Genomic DNA, 18,063 nt, shown 5'->3' with positions numbered 1-18,063 from the left:
ATGGAGTATCATTAAATCAATTATTTAAAAAATGGAAAGAATATGGCACCACAACAAACCTGCCAAGAGAGGGCCGCCCACCAAAACTCACGGACCAGGCAAGGAGGGCATTAATCAGAGAGGCAACAAAGAGACAAAGATAACCCTGAAGGAGCTACAAAGCTCCACAGCGGAGATTGGAGTATCTGTCCTTAGGACCACTTTAAGCCGTACACTCCACAGAGCTGGGCTTTACTGAAGAGTGGCCAGAAAAAAGCCATTGCTTAAAGAAAAAAATAAGCAAACACGTTTGGTGTTCGCCAAAAGGCATGTGGGAGACTCCCCAAACATATGGAAGAAGGTACTCTGGTCTGATTAGACTAAAATTGAGCTTTTTGGCCATCAAGGAAAACGCTATGTCTGGCGCAAACCCAACACCTATCATCAACCTGAGAACACCATCCCCACAGTGAAGCATGGTGGTGGCAGCATCATGCTGTGGGGATGGTTTTCATCAGCAGGGACTGGGAAACTGTTCAGAATTGAAGGAATGATGGATGGCGCTAAATACAGGGAAATTCTTGAGGGAAACCTGTTTCAGTCTTCCATAGATTTGAGACTGGGACGGAGGTTCACCTTCCAGCAGGACAATGACCCTAAGCATACTGCTAAAGCAACACTTGAGTGGTTTAATGGGAAACATTTCAATGTCTTAGAATGGCCTAGTCAAAGCCCAGACCTCAATCCAATTGAGAATCTGTGGTATGACTTAAAGATTGCTGTACACCAGCGGAACCCATCCAACTTGAAGGAGCTGGAGCAGTTTTGCCTCGAAGAATGGGCAAAAATCCCAGTGGCTAGATGTGCCAAGCTTAGAGAGACATACCCTAAGAGACTTGCAGCTGTAATAGGTGGCTCTACAAAGTATTGACTTTGGGGGAATGAATAGTTATGCACGCTCAAGTTTTCAGTTCTTCATATTTCTTGTTTGTTTCACACAGAAATAGTCATTTAGCAGACGCTCTTATCCAGAGCAACTTACAGGAGCAATTAGGGTTAAGTGCCTTGCTCAAGGGCATATCGACAGATTTTTCACCTAGTCGGCTCAGGGATTAGAACCAGCAACCTTTCAGTTACTGGCACAACGCTCTTAACCACTAAGCTACCTGCCACCCCATCTTCAAGGTGGTAGGCATGTTGTGTAAATCAAATGATACAAACCCCAAAAAAATCTATTTTAATTCCAGGTTGTAAGGCAACAAAATAGGAAAAATGCCAAGTGGGGTGAATACTTTCGCAAGCCACTGTAGGAGGAAGGTGGATTCCTATTACACCGGCTCCGACACTCGTCGTATGTGGCAGGGCTTACAGATGATAACGGATTACAAAGGGAAACCCATCCGTGAGATGCCCAGTGAGGCATTTTATGCTTGCTTTGAGGAATACAACACTGAGTCTTGCGTGAAAGCCCCTGTTTTTCCGGATGACTGTGTGATCACGCTCTCCGTGGCAGATGTGAGTAAAACTTTTAAACAGGTTAACACTCACAAGTCCGCCAGGCCAGTCGGAATACCAGGTTGCATTCTTAAAGCATGCGCAGACCAGCTGGCAAGTGTCTTCAATGACATTTTCAATCTCTCCTTGTCCCAGTCTGTAATCCCAACATGTTTCAAGCTGACCACCATTGTTCCTGTTCCCAAGAACTTCATGGTAACCTGTTAAAATAACTATTACCCTGTAGCACTCACACGGGGTGGGTAGGCAACAAACAACACCTCCGCCACGCTGCCCCTCAACACGGGGGCCAGGGGTGTGTGCTTAGTCCCCTGTACTCCCTGTTCACCCACGACTGCGTGGCCACGCACGACTCCAACACCATCATCAACTTTGCTGAGTACAAGACGGTGGTAGGCCTGATCACCGATGACAATGAGACAGCCTACAGGGAGGACGTCAGAGACTTAGCAGTGTGGTCCCAGGACAACAACCTCTCCCTAAATGTCAGTAAGACCAAGGAGCTGATCGTGGTCTACAGGAGGGGAGAGCACGCCCTCATCCACACCGACATGTCTGTAGTGGAGCGGGTCGAGAGCTTCAAGTTCCTTGGCGTCCACATCACTAAGGACTTAACATGGTCCACACACACCCACACAGTCGTGAATAGGACACGACAGCGCCTCTTCCCCCTCAGGAGGATGAAAAGATTTGACAAGGGCCCTTGGATCCTCAATAGGTTATACAGCTGCACCATTGAGACATTCTTGACTGGCTGCATCACTGCTTGGTATGGCAAATTATCCTCCCTCGACCACAAAGAGCTACAGAGGGTGGTGCAGACAGCCCAGTACATCTCTGGGGCTGAGCTCCCTGTCATTTAGGACCTCTACTGGTACTGGTACTCCCTGTGTGTAGCTCCATTCTTGTGTATTTTATTCCTCTTGTGTTACTATTTTTATTTATCTTATTATTTTTTAACTCTGCATCGTTGGGAAGGGCTCGTAAGCAAGCATTCACGGTAAAGTTGTATTTGGCACATGTGACAAATAAAATTTTACTTGATTTGATACTTTTTGAATCCCTTTGAGTCCCTGCCCATCATCCACCTCTTCAAAGAGTATCTTAAATAAGAAATCTCAGTCTTACCCCCCCCCCCCCCCCCCAAAAAAAAGTGCACTTGTCTTTCCCTACTAGCACTGACTTTGCTGATAATTTCTTTATTGAGTAACAATGTACTTACTACGACTGCGATATGTGTTTCTCTCACCTAGCTATCTTAAGATGAATGCACTAACAGTAAGTCGCTCTTGATAAGAGCGTCTGCTAAATAATTCAAATGTAAAACGTAAACGTAAATTAATCTTGCATGTTTTATAGATAATGTTGTTCTATAAACTTCCATCACAAATTGACACTTTGAACACTATCAACCAGAGGTGTGGACTCGAGTCACATGACTTGGACTCGAGTATGACTCGAGTCACAAATTTGATGACTTGAGACTCGACTTAATAGAAAATAAAATAATAACTTGAGACTTGACTTGGACATGGAGCCTCAAGACTTGGTACTTGACTTGAAACTGATGACTGGAAATTATCTGGCCAGGTTTTGTAACGTTTTTTCACTCATTTTGTGTCACATAGTCTCTGTGGGTTACTCTCCACGCAGCCAGAGACTGTAGCTAGGTTTCCATTCAAATGGCGACAGATTTTCATGCGAATATTCTAAAATCGCATTTTCCCTCCAGTGGAGTGTTTCCTCCAAACTGACTTGTTGCGGAGGAAAATGTGTGTGGGATGAAATAGTGCACATAAAATTTAATTTTTTGCTTAAATTTTCATGGACAGAATAAAAATCCAAAGTTCAATGTGTTTCCATAGCATTTTCAACTGTACCGATAGTTTTGTCACAAAAAACTATTGCATTAAATAACAAATGTGCCTACTCTGGTCATGTGTTCTAGCCAACAGCTCAGTGGCTAGAACGCATGTGTCGGTAGGTTAGTCTACATGATGAGATTATCATTGATAAGAGCAGTCAAGCATCGATCATCATGTCACCAGAATAAGACCCTCGATATTTATTGGAAAGGAGCATCAAGCTCATAGTGTGCACTTTCAACACCCTGTGAAGTTCAGCATAATTTACTTAATCTGTAGCCTAATAATCTGCATGGTTTCCCGAGTCATAGTGGGAAGACCACACACCATATCATCTCGTGACTCCAAGTTTGCTTTGATGGTGATGGTTATTATATCAGTATTTGCACATAAAGGCATTTCCACCGCCATTTCTCGCATAATACATTTTACCGACACAAAAAGATCCCACCATGTCGAATGAACAAATGATCTGTCTGCATTTATAAAATTCTACTGAAACTTCCTGTTTCCATCACAGCTGTCATAATTTTTTTTTATGGTATGACTTTACTTGCATGAAAACTGTGGATGGAAACGTGGTTAGTATCGCACTTGCAAAAACAAATGATTGGCTTGTGAAACGCACACTCGGTCCTCTGATTGGACCAATTAAAGTCAGTGCTAGTTGGGTGAGCTTGCATCTCTTTTTCTTTTTCCATCCATCCCTCCATCTCTCTTTCTGTTTTATATCCAAATGTCTGTGGTGTCTTCCAGGATGCATTTTATTTTACAGATATCCATTGCTGAGGTCAGAGCCAATAGACAGGGAGGGTTAACACACCCATACTGCTGTCCAATCTAACTGAAGGATCTGGGAAGAAGGCCCGGGTCTAAGCTGTGAGGCTACCCCAAATCCATTGCGAAAATCTGTTCATAGGTTAGGGTTATCCTAATTTCACACCGAAAAAAGTATGACAACATCATGCGCGGCACCACCACACATAAAGGAGTGTTTCACTACGGAAATAATTTTGAAGTGGGTTGAGGTTCCTATAAAGATAAAGCAAAGGTTTATCGCTGAAGAAATACCTGTTGTTTTGAGTGTGTGTGTGTGTGTGTGTGTGTGTGTGTGTGTGTGTGTGTGTGTGTGTGTGTGTGCATGCTTGCGTGAGTCCCAGCAAGCTTGTTTTTGTGTTAGAGGTTAAACTTGCACTTTGATTCAGGGGTGCCATGTTTTATGACTGCACTGTATGTTATCTAGTGTTTGCACACTTCGCATTTGACACACATACAGTGGCTTGCGAAAGTATTCACACCCCTTGGCATTTTTCCTATTTTGTTGCCTTACAACCTGGAATTAAAATGGATTTGGGGGTTTGTATAATTTGATTTACACAACATGCCTACCACTTCGAAGATGCAAAATATTTTTTTGTGTGAAACAAAACAAGAAATAAGACAAAAAAAACAGAAAACTTGAGCGTGCATAACTATTCATCCCCCCAAAGTCAATGCTTTCTAGAGCAACCTTTTGCAGCAATTACAGCTGCAAGTCTCTTGGGGTATGTCTCTATAAGCTTGGCACATCTAGCCACTGGGATATTTGCCCTTTCTTCAAGGCAAAACTATTCCAGCTCCTTCAAGTTGGATGGGTTCCGCTGGTGTACAGCAATCTTTAAGTCATACCACAGATTCTCAATTGGATTGAGGTCTGGGCTTTGACTAGGCCATTCCAAGACATTTAAATGTTTCCCCTTAAACCACTCGAGTGTTGCTTTAGCAGTATGCTTAGGGTCATTGTCCTGCTGGAAGGTGAACCTCCGTCCCAGTCTCAAATCTCTGGAAGACTGAAACAGGTTTCCCTCAAGAATGTCCCTGTATTTAGCGTCATCCATTATTTCTTCAATTCTGACTAGTTTCCCAGTCCCTGCCGATGAAAAACAGTCTCCCACATGCCTTTTGGCGAACACCAAACATGTTTGCTTATTTTTTTCTTTAAGCAATGGCTATTTTCTGGCCACTCTTCCGTAAAGCCCAGCTCTGTGGAGTGTACGGCTTAAAGTTGTCATGCCCTGACCTATAGAACTCTAGTTAGTTTGGTCAGGGTGTGAATATCATGTGTGTGTTGATTCTATGTTTGTATTTCTATGTTTGGCCGGGTGTGGTTCCCAATCAGAGGCAGCTGTCGCTCGTTGCAGGCAGCCAGTTTTCCTGCCTGTGTGGTGGGATCTTGTTTTGTGCTCGGTGAGTTTGGCTTGTGTGTATGGTCTTCCGACGTCACGTTTCGTTGCCTGTTGTTGTTTTGTTGTTTATTCCGTTTAATAAACATGGATGCATTTCACACTGCGCCTTGGTCTGACCCGTCCTTCAACGAGTGTGACAAAAGTGGTCCTATGGACAGATACTCCAATCTCCGCTGTGGAGCTTTGCAGCTCCTTCAGGGTTATCTTTGGTCTCTTTGTTGCCTCTCTGATTAATGCACTCCTTGCCTGGTCCGTGAGTTTTGGTGGGCGGCCCTCTCTTGGCAGGTTTGTTGTGGTGCCATATTCTTTCCATTTTTTAATAATGGATTTAAAGGTGTTCCGTGGGATGTTTTTTGTATAACCCAACCCTGATCTGTACTTCTCCACAACTTTGTCCCTGACCTGTTTGGAGAGCTCCTTGGTCTTCATGGTGCTGCTTGCTTGGTGGTGCCCCTTTCTTAGTGGTGTTGCAGACTCTGGGGCCTTTCAGAACAGGTGTATATATACTGAGATCATGTGGCACTTAGATTGCACACAGGTGGACTTTATTTAACTAATTATGTGACTTCTGAAGGTAATTGGTTGCACCAGATCTTATTTAGGGCCTTCATAGCAAAGGGGGTGAATACATATGCACACACCACTTTTCTGTTTGGACTAGTTTGTGAATGTCCATTACATGAAATCCAAATAAAAATCAATTTCAATTACAGGTTGTAATGCAACAAAATAGGAAAAACATCAAGGGGGATGAATACTTTTTCAAGGCACTGTATATACACACACACACACACACACACACACACACACTAGTTACTCCCCTCCCCTCTGCTGTACAAACTGTATTGCGCTTGACTGTGACCTTCAGGAGTAAATACATGGGGAGGGGATCATCCACAGTGGTCTCTAGCATTCCCACCCTGCAGCGTTTGCTTGCAGGACCCCCCCCCCCCCCCCCCCATATATATCTTACATCGCAAGACTTGCGTCTCTCATGATTGCACTTACTGACGGCCAGACAGACAGCAGAGCTGAGGCTTTCCCTCTTCTCTCATCTCACTCTCTTTGTCTCTCTCTAAGTTTCTAAGTGTTTCTCTCTCTCTCTCTCTCTCTCTCTCTCTCTCTCTCTCTCTCTCTCTCTCTCTCTCTCTCTCTCTCTCTCTCTCTCTTTCTCTCTCTCTCTCTCTCTCTCTCTCTCTCTCTCTCTCTCTCTCTCTCTCTCTACCACAGCAGGGTGAAGACCTGAAGACCCAGTTAGGGACATGCCCGGGTCTCTTTTTTGATCAGGACACAAATAGTCCCCCCTTTGACCTCCTCTCCCACCCCGCATACAGGGAATGTCCTCTGGAATTGTCCCCACAGTCCCCGCATATTGCCAGTTTATTTTTTATCTTCAACTTTTGTTATAGATATACTAGACATACCATGTTTAGACTAGAGAGCTGATGGTGCTTAGTGGGGAGCCACAGTTCTATACTATATCATTGAGAGGTTTGCGGTCTCAACTCCACATACATTTTAGATAGCCATATGGGTCGTTCCACCAATTCAGCGCCTTTTGAGAATTGATCCAAAAAAACTTTGAATACACCTAATTTTAACATTCTGTCGTAAAGAGCACATGTTCAACTTCATGAAAAATACATGTTCCCATCTCAAGAGGTTAAATAATAAAAGGTCTATAGTTAGTGCATATTAAAGACATGGTCTGGTACTTTGGTGACTTAGAAAGTATTTTAAAAACCTCCCGCTTTGAGCTGGATGTGTCACTGCGTTGTTCATACATGCATAATCTATGAGCAGTTACTGTTTTCTTGAAGCTGTGCCGCGCCATTTTCCAATTTTAGTCATTTAGCAGACACTCTTATCCAGAGCAACTAGGATACTAGTGCCTTGCTCAAGGGCACATCGACACATTTTTCACTTAGTCGGCTCAGAGATTCAAACCAGCGACCTTTTCGTTTACTGGCCCAACGCTCTTAACCGCTAGGCTACCTGCCACACATTCACAACAATTCCCTCCACGTGGGCCAGCCTCCTAGCAATTACAGTTCTAGCCAATGAGCTTCAGTCCCTCGCCTGCCCAGCGTTATCCAATAAGGTTGCAGGGCAGTCCCAATGGCTCAGTGGGCACAGCAGAGAGAGAGAGAGCGCAATGACATGGTGCACATATCTGCACATGTGCGACGTAGTACACAATTTTGAGCAATGACATGGTGCACATATCTGCACATATGTGACATAGTATGCCATTTTTGGGACCACTTTTGGCTCATGAGTGCTACTTTCAGAACTACTAGATAAAAGGTATACAAAAGTACCGGATAATCTCTTTAAGTGCCAAATAAAGTAACAGGGTTGACTGTAACAGGGTTGATGATTTCTTAAATCAGCCATAAATCCCCTTGTGACAGCGGAAATGGAAGCTTGCTGTGTGTAACAGGGACTGGCAATTGAATGGAAGAAAATATTTAATTGTAAAAAAAAAATGGGTAACAGGGTTGAGGTGTTATGCTTGAACAGCTCAGTTTTCCACCACAAAACACCAGAACATTGCCTAAAAGAGCAGAACCAGCTCACATGCTTTTGATTTTACTATCAAATGTAAAAAAATATATATATATATATGAATATTCTCCCCCTATTAAAATGAGAGTTCAGTTCACATAACAGGGTTTACCTTAAAACGAGGGACATACTTAAATGATTCACTAATCACATGAAATAAACAATAATCTTCAGAAATTACTTTGTCAAAGCAACAAAATAACTAGGGCTTTACAATGATGGTGTAATTTGGAAACATTTTGGGATTAAGTGGGTTAAAGTCTTCCTAGAAGTGACACATGGTTGACAGAGGGACATGTCAAAATGCTGAATATTGGCACTTTAGTAAGCCTTTATTCATATTAAAAATCGTATTTATTGGTCGACTGTATATTAAAGAGCACTTCATTTAATATAACAGGCTTTTAAAATTCAATATTGGTGCACAATTTCTACTTAAAATATCAAAAGGACACAAAAGGATCTAATTTCGTGGAAGACCCACATAAAATAAAATTGTTTTTAATGAATATTCTATTTTCCAGATGTGAGTCTTGGAGACACATTGGAGAGAGAGTGACGTGAAACTAAACATTCCACTTATCCCACTCTAGAAATAGATATTGAATTACTATACATTTTACACTCCTTACTGTGACCATTCAATGAATTTTCCTTAGAAATCAAGGCCAATTTAGTCAAATCCTATAGTATAATTTATGTGGAAAAACTATATCACACTTGTATACTAGAAAATGCAATGATAGTACATAACATCAAAACCTCTGAAAGCATCCAAGTCTTATACTGGTTATGATAATGTTACCTGCTAATTTCACAAACACATCAAAGGTGATGCAGATTATTCAACAAGTGGAACATCAGCTCAACCTTAATCTCTCGTGGACTAATTACGCAATATTTTAGTCCTGGACAGAACCCGGGTTAACCGAGATTAGCTCATCTCTGATCCCATAGTACCACCCGGGGTCCCCATACCACCAAATCCTCTACAGCTGGTACAAAGGCCTGCAGGAATATGATAGCACAAACTAGCTGTGTCTAACGTGACTTCTCCTATTGAGTTTCCAGTTTCCACATCATGCTAACAGTGAACCCTAACATCCATGGGAACAACTCTCTTCTCAGGGGACTTGGTCCCTGGCCAAACTCTTCTTCTCAGCCTTCTCAGATACTTGTCTCACCACTAATACTAGGCTAGTGTAGATTATGACTATGAGAAAGGGAAGGGCTGTGATGGTGAGAGAAAAATAGTAAATTATAACTACCGGAAGGGTGCGATGGTGAGAGATCACACCGTAGTACACATTTTTTCAATCTCTGGCTAAACAGGCATTCAATGTGACTTGTTTCAAGGAAACCCATGCGTAATAATAGGAAATGTTGATACCAAATGTGTCACTATCCTGGGGGTGATGTAATACATTTATTTTTTGTCATTTTGTAATAATCCTAGACCTCGTGGCGATACAGTCAGTATATGATATCAGCTCTCTCTTTGTGGTCATGAGAAGAAAGAAACGGCCCAACATCAGTTAGTGTAGTTGTGCAATCCCGACCGTTAGAGTGAAGAGAGTGGAAGCTTGAGGCAGCCAAGATAATATGTTTTTCTCTGTATGGTTTCCTATCATAAGTGACATTGGCCATGTCACAGTGATGCTTGAATAGTGGTGGTTATGCCTTAAGTGTTAGTATCCCTTTTTTTCTCACTATTGCCACAGTTCTAACCTGTCATTCAATCCCTCATTTCACACACTAGGATACTCCACATAACTCAGTTTCACCAAACAAAGTGATATGATAAGATTTAACTGAAAAATGACTATCAAAAATGGGATCATTAGTAACGTATTGAATCGCATTGGGTTAAAGAGAGATGGCCAACTCATGGAACCAAGAGTCTGAAGATTACACAGTGAAATTGATTGGAATGCCTGGACAATCTATTTAATAAATCTGTTATTCTCCTTCTGTTCATTCTGCAGGCAGATATTATGTTAGACTGAATGAGCGAGAGAGAGAGAGCGAGAGAGAGAGAGAGAGAGAGAGAGAGAGAGAGTGAGAGTGAGAGTGAGAGTGAGAGAGGGGGGGGGGGGGGGTGAAGTTAGCCGACGGTGCTCTTTCCTGCTGAATCATAGTGTGGGATGATTCTATAATTTATTTTCATTCACTGTTGTTTATTTATATGTCCGTCTCTAAGGGGACAACCGGAAATGGGGTAGTTAGAGAAAGATAAGGAAAAGAGAGAGGAAGGAGGAAAGAGGCAGTCAGGCAGCCAGATCAGAGCAGTTCCTCACACCACCGCAAACTGATTCTGATCATAGATTATCAGATTATATTTATAAGCAGCACAAACACCTCATCGCTCTTGGGTGTTATAGTTACCACTGTATCCTAGTAGAATGATGCAGCTCTATAGCCACAACCCTCACCTCCAGGGTATTGATATCATTCACATGATAATGTTTCTGTAGGTGTAGGAAACTAGGTCATTAGTGTTTTAATCTAAACCTGAGTCACAAATGAGCATATTTTAGCAGTGGGCCTCTCTGGCTTTGTCCGAAATGGTACTCTGTTCCCTATGTAGTAGACTACTCTGGTCAAAAGTAGTGCACTATGTAGGGAATAGGGTGCCATTTCGGACACAGACTCCATTGTGGATTTAAGTGGACTCTGAAGGACAAGGTGTTGGTGGACATGAGTGTCATCACCTCGTGCTTTGTTTGTCTGAGAATGTAATGTAAACCTGATGACAAGACTACCAGACTAGAGCTCACAGAATGAGGTTAAACTAATAGATACACAAACACACTTCATCATGTATCCCTTTCTCTCTCCAACCATCCCCCTCTCTGCCTCCTCCCAGCACATTCTGTTTCTCTGACTACACACACAACATTCTCCCAACCACCTCACACACACATACACAGAAAATGTGCTGACTCATGTCATGCCATTGTTTCCTATGCGTGCAATTGTATCCTAAGAAATACCATGTGCCTCCACTAGTCCCCTCTATGTAAACCTGCTTTATCTGTGCATCTCCATTAGGTGTGCTTTCACGCACATGCATATATGTGCATGTGCGTGAAAGCGTGTGTGTGTGTTTGTACGTGCATGTGTGTACGTTTGAGAGAGACTGCATCTCAATGTCTTTAAATAGCAGGCCTTAGCGGTCCATTGTGACACATCTGGGCTGTTTCAGACAGAGGGAGGGAGAGGGGCAGAGCGGGGCCAGGGGGGATTGTGGGACGGAAGCTATTGAACTAACTCTAAGGGCCAACAGAGATGAGCACTTCACACTGACGCTATCCCAGGACACTGGGAGTAACCTAACCCTTGTCTGACCAACACCCAGTAGCAGCTTTTCCAGTGCTTACCCTTTGTCCCTGGGTCCTCCTGACCTCCAAGGAAGGAATCCCACCTGGAACCTACTGCTTCGCTGTCCATCAATATCCAATATCCGTGCCATTGACGGTATTAACTGAAAAATACCATATTTGGAGGAGGATGTGTTTTCTGTGGGGAAGTATTACATTTTACAGATGTTGGAATCTGTAAGTCTGATGAGATCTTTCTCGGGCAAATACGTATCTTTCTTTCATGACTTTTGTACCCTGCACCTGCAAGTAACTGAATGGGCTCTATTTTCCCAAACCTAACACAATGGTAAATCTATGGCCAGGGGTGTGTCAGAAATACTGTATTTTGCTATTTTTACTATCACAATTATCAGCGTATTTGCTGGCATTGGTGCGAAAGGGCTTGATTTTGATGAATAAACAAGTTGTGGGTGTGTCAAGGCTTGGCCCCTCACTGGCCAATCAGAACGTGTTCCATGGCAAAATATGTGGTTGCTTCAAGATGTGTATTTAAGGTTCAATCAACTCCAATTCCAATGTTAGTCTGTTATAGTTTGTTAAATGGCTTACAGAAACAAAATAAACATAAATTCACCTATCTTTACTAAATACATTAACTTGAACCCATTTGCTGTCCACATTGTTCTAAGTAATTGCATGGCTTCAATAGCATTCACACTGATATAGGGGCTAGGCCTACTGTAAATTGCATTATGGCTGAGCATGGTTATGCCAAACATTGTCAATAAGCAAGATTAAATTAATTATTGATAAGGCCTAAAAAGTGAACGAATAATTCGAATCAAATTCTAAACACAACAACAACTTATTTTAAATAGGCTATGTCACACTTACAGGCACCATCATTTCTCAATGTGGGCATATAATATTAAAACAATGCAGACTATGGATGGTTTTACGCACATCCAAACCTTTCACAGTAGCCAGACAAAGATCCAATATAAATAGAAAGGGAGAATGTCCACTCACTGTTATACTGCTCCCAAATAGGCCTATGTTTTATGAACATAATCGGAAGCCTTTTACAGATCAGATCGCATTCACACATCTCCAGAAAACCACGTCACCATAAAACCAGGAAGGTGAATCATTCTAATGTTAGGCTGTAATAAAACAAGCAGGAAAAAAAGTAATGATATCATCAAATCGCCAGGATAAAAAAGACACGAACTGCTGTTGAACCAGCCTTTGTTATAGTAGGCCTAAGGTAGGTATTGGGTTTTGAACACATGAAACGGAAAACAAGCAATTTTTACAGGTTACAGACATGGCTTCTGAATACAAGGTTCAATGGTATTCACCGAGGTTCAATGGTATATCTCTCGTTTCATGATGGGCATGGGCACGTAGCCTACATCATGGAGGGGGTTTTACGCACGTCCAAAACGGGACCTGCATGGCTAAAATAATGTGGACCTGCCTACAATGCATGGGATAAGAAGGGAATGCCAGCTCACTGTTTTAGCTGATATAAGACAGGTAAATTGCCGAACCTGTCCTTAGGGGTGGAAAACATTACGAAATTGCAAACTAACGTTCGTTTGACAGTAGCGCTGCCTTATGCTGCAGCATCATCTAGATATGTGGGCAACAAAAGTTAAACATTCACCTTCTGCTACCGTTTCTGTCAATCCGTCTACACATACAGTTTGATGCATACGTTCGATAAATCCAACGTATGCACCACACAGAACGCACAGCAACTGCCTCTGCAACGCAATGCTGCAAAGCAAATGCAGCGTTCCATTGGAAATGAATGTACTTCTGCTGTCCCAAAACGAAAAACTCAGTCGAAGCGTTAACGCCAACCGAAAATAGAGCGCAATGTGTGTTAGTGCGTGCACTTTTCCTCATACTTCTTTGCTACAATATGGAATGCATTTTTTTACGTTTTAGTCATGTTTGTTTGTCTTGAAGTCATGATGACATTCGATTACATTTCTTCAAGAATGTTTTAGTAAGATAACACTCAATGTAAGTAGAACACCATATTTTCCCATATCAAGGATACACTGATAACAATGTGTCTCTCCTTTCCTTCAGGTCTCTGAAAATGTAGAACTCTCATTTTGATTTAGCTTAGGTATTTTCCTTAGGCTTTCAAGTGCTTTGATTTTTGACATTAGGAATGAGGTGCTGATTCACTTGTAAAAGTGAAGACAGAGCGCCTACCATATGGTTGTTTACAGTCACTGATAAAACACAGAAATAGAGATGCCGGGTTAGTAATTCACTTAAACTCTCTCCAGACAGTGCAAGTTTTGAGGCCTTAAGCCTATTTCTGAACATAAATCACTGTGTTAGATAGTTAGTGACGGAGATACAACGTTAGACACTGGTCAGATCTTGACCAGTTGACTGTCTCTCCCAGCTGGGTTGGCTCTGGGCCTCTGCAAAACAGATAGAGTAAATGTAACACTCCCGTGCGGTTGGAACGTCCACCCACACACCCACTAACTCTTGTCAGTCTTTTACAAACATTGGCATATATGGGGCTAGGAGGGTGCGCTAGCTTTTCATTTCAAGCAGTAGTGAGCTACTCCTCTAGCCTGGTCCCAGATCTGTATGTGCTGTTTTGCAAGGCATTGACCATAGCTGTTGGATATGCTGAATAAACAGATCTGCGACCAGGCTAGTACTTCTCAGCACCTCTGGGGCAGTATGATGTCTCTATATCACTGCCAAGAACTGTCCCCTCTGTATACCTACTACTACATAAATACATGGAATAAAGAGTAAGAGGTGTCAGTGTCATCTTGATACACATCTACTGTCCTACAAAAGTACATTGACTGGTTTACAAGGAGCTATGGGATTGTTTCTAGATTGAGACAAAATAGGAGTTTTGAAATACTCACATGCCGTGAGGTCAATCAATGAACTGAGTTGAAGCTCTGTGTATCAGAACTGTGTCCATTGAAGCACACAGCACGTAATACCATTACATTGTTTGACATCAATGTTTTACTAAGGGTGGGCAAACATTTATATTGGGCATCATCCCTTGACAATAAGATAAATTAAGATGGGAATGTTCATCTCACACAAACAGTTAACTTTTTCATTCTGCTAAACTTGCTTTCACCCAAGACCTCTCCACCATTATCCAGAGAGAGGTGTGAGTGTGTGTGTGCATGCGTGATTGTGTGTGTGTGTATACATATACACTACCGTTCAAAAGTTTGGGGTCACTTAGAAATGTCTTTGTTTTAGAAAGAAAAGCAAATTTATTGTCCATTAAAATTACATAAAATTCACTGTTGACGTTGAGACTGGTGTTTTGCGGGTAATATTTAATGAAGCTGCCAGTTGAGGACCTGTGAGGCGCCTGTTTCTCAAACTAGACACTCTAATGTATTTGTCCTCTTGCTCAGTTGTGCACCGGGGCCTCCCACTCCTCTTTCTATTCTGGTTAGAGACAGTTTGCACTGTTCTGTGAAGGTAGTAGTACACAGCATTGTACGAGATTTTCAGTTTCTTGGCAATTTCTCGCATAGAATAGCCTTCATTTCTCAGAACAAGAATAGACTGACAAGTTTCAGAAGAAAGTTATTTGTTTCTGGCCATTTTGAGCCTGTAATCCCACAATTGCTGATACTCCAGATACTCAACTAGTCTCAAGAAGGCCAGTTTTATTGCTTCTTTAATCAGCACAACAGTTTTCAGCTGTGCTAACGTAATAGCAAAATAGTTTTCTAATGATCAATTAGCCTTTTAAAATGACAAACTTGGATTAGCAAACACAACGTGCCATTGGAACACAGGACTTATGGTTGCTGATAATGGGCCTCTGTACGCCTATGTAGATATTCTATTAAAAATCAGCCATTTCCAGCTATAATAACCATTTACAACATTAACAAAGTCTACACTGTATTTCTGATCAATTTGATGTTATTTTAATGGACAAAAAAATTGCTTTTCTTTCGAAAACAAGGAAATGTCTAAGTGACCCCAAACTTTTGAACGGTAGTGTACAGTGGGGAAAAAAAGTATTTAGTCAGCCACCAATTGTGCAAGTTCTCCCACTTAAAAATATGAGAGAGGCCTGTAATTTTCATCATAGGTACACGTCAACTATGTCAGACAAATTGAGGAAAAAATTTCCAGAAAATCACATTGTAGGATTTTTTATGAATTTATTTGCAAATTATGGTGGAAAATAAGTATTTGGTCACCTACAAACAAGCAAGATTTCTGGCTCTCACAGACCTGTAACTTCTTCTTTAAGAGGCTCCTCTGTCCTCCACTCGTTACCTGTATTAATGGCACCTGTTTGAACTTGTTATCAGTATAAAAGACACCTGTCCACAACCTCAAACAGTCACACTCCAAACTCCACTATAGCCAAGACCAAAGAGCTGTCAAAGGACACCAGAAACAAAATTGTAGACCTGCACCAGGCTGGGAAGACTGAATCTGCAATAGGTAAGCAGCTTGGTTTGAAGAAATCAACTGTGGGAGCAATTATTAGGAAATGGAAGGCATACAAGACCACTGATAATCTCCCTCGATCTGGGGCTCCACGCAAGATCTCACCCCGTGGGGTCAAAATGATCACAAGACCGGTGAGCAAAAATCCCAGAACCACACGGGGGGACCTAGTGAATGACCTGCAGAGAGCTGGGACCAAAGTAACAAAGCCTACCATCAGTAACACACTACGCCGCCAGGGACTTAAATCCTGCAGTGCCAGACGTGTCCCCCTGCTTAAGCCAGTACATGTCCAGGCCCGTGCTAGAGTGCATTTGGATGATCCAGAAAAGGATTGGGAGAATGTCATATGGTCAGATGAAACCAAAATAGAACTTTTTGGTAAAAACTCAACTCGTCGTGTTTGGAGGACAAAGAATGCTGAGTTGCATCCAAAGAACACCATACCTACTGTGAAGCATGGGGGTGGAAACATCATGCTTTGGGGCTGTTTTTCTGCAAAGGGACCAGGACGACTGATCCGTGTAAAGGAAAGAATGAATGGGGCCATGTATCGTGAGATTTTGAGTGAAAACCTCCTTCCATCAGCAAGGGCATTGAAGATGAAACGTGGCTGGGTCTTTCAGTATGACAATGATCCCAAACACACCGCCCGGGCAACGAAGGAGTGGCTTCGTAAGAAGCATTTCAAGGTCCTGGAATGGCCTAGCCAGTCTCCAGATCTCAACCCCATAGAAAATCTTTGGAGGGAGTTGAAAGTCTGTGTTGCCCAGCGACAGCCCCAAAACATCACTGCTCTAGAGGAGATCTGCATGGAGGAATGGGCCAAAATACCAGCAACAGTGTGTGAAAACCTTGTGAAGACTTACAGAAAACATTTGACCTGTGTCATTGCCAACAAAGGGTATATAACAAATTATTGAGAAACTTTTGTTATTGACCAAATACTTATTTTCCACCATATTTTGCAAATAAATTCATTAAAAATCCTACAATGTGATTTTCTGGATTTTTTTTCCTCATTTTGTCTGTCATAGTTGATGTGTACCTATGATGAAAATTACAGGCCTCTCTCATCTTTTTAAGTGGGAGAACTTGCACAATTGGTGGCTGACTAAATACTTTTTTTCCCCACTGTATATGTCTGCTGACATGTGTTATCTAGGTTATGTGAGCCTGTAGAGCTGCTCTACTAGCCTACTGAGTGTGTTAAGTGTCTGTCTGTCTCATGCTGTGAGTGTGACGTCCACCCAACACACACCCTGTATTCAGCCTCCAGGGCTAAAACACTATGCTTGTGTATTCTATCTTATAGGCCTAATGACTGACTGTTGAGTGCAGCAGTGTGTATATCTTATGAGCCTAATCTGGACCACAAAGACCCTTACACTGTATAATTTATAGAATATGTCTTTCACTATGCAGAATTCAGTCTCTCACTCAGGGTGAAACAGCATTGACTGCCAGTTTCTGTACAGCAGGTCTCCGTGCTGTAGTGTGCTACAGGTTGTTTTAGTTAGAGGGAAAGTTCAAGACAAGTCTTCATACTTACAGAGAGAGTTTGGGCCGGTTTCTCCAAAGTACTCCTGCTGAATGGAGAATCTCCATTGAAAGTGCTTTTCAGTCCAGGAAATGGAGTATAGTCTGTGTCCAGGAATCAGGCTCCTACAGTTTTGTTTTGACTCCTCACTGCTCTTCACACTTAAAAGAGGCTCTCTGAATTCCGATCATTGTAATCATCGCAACACCCATGGCTTTATTACCCTGTTATCTGTATCTGCACCTGTAAAATGGAGTAGAATCCATCCCTACGGAGGTTGGAACAACCTGACACTCCCACACTCCCAGTTCTATGAGTCATGTCAAACAGAAGATAGAGGATAGCCCCAGATCCTGTCTGTGCCCCAAATGGCACCCTAATCCCTACATTGTGCATTACTTTTGACCAGAGGCCTATGAGCTCCCAGCTGAATGAGTCATGTCAAACAGAGGATAGGGGATAGCCCCAGATCCTATCTCTCCTCTCCAGCAGACCTACGTCCCACAGGCACTGCGCTGCGGCTGGGGCATACCCACTCATCCACACTTTCACAC

Source organism: Coregonus lavaretus (genome assembly GCF_964263955.1).
Source record: "Coregonus lavaretus genome assembly, chromosome: 25".
NCBI lineage: Eukaryota > Metazoa > Chordata > Actinopteri > Salmoniformes > Salmonidae > Coregonus > Coregonus lavaretus.
This window is presented reverse-complemented; position numbering follows the sequence as displayed.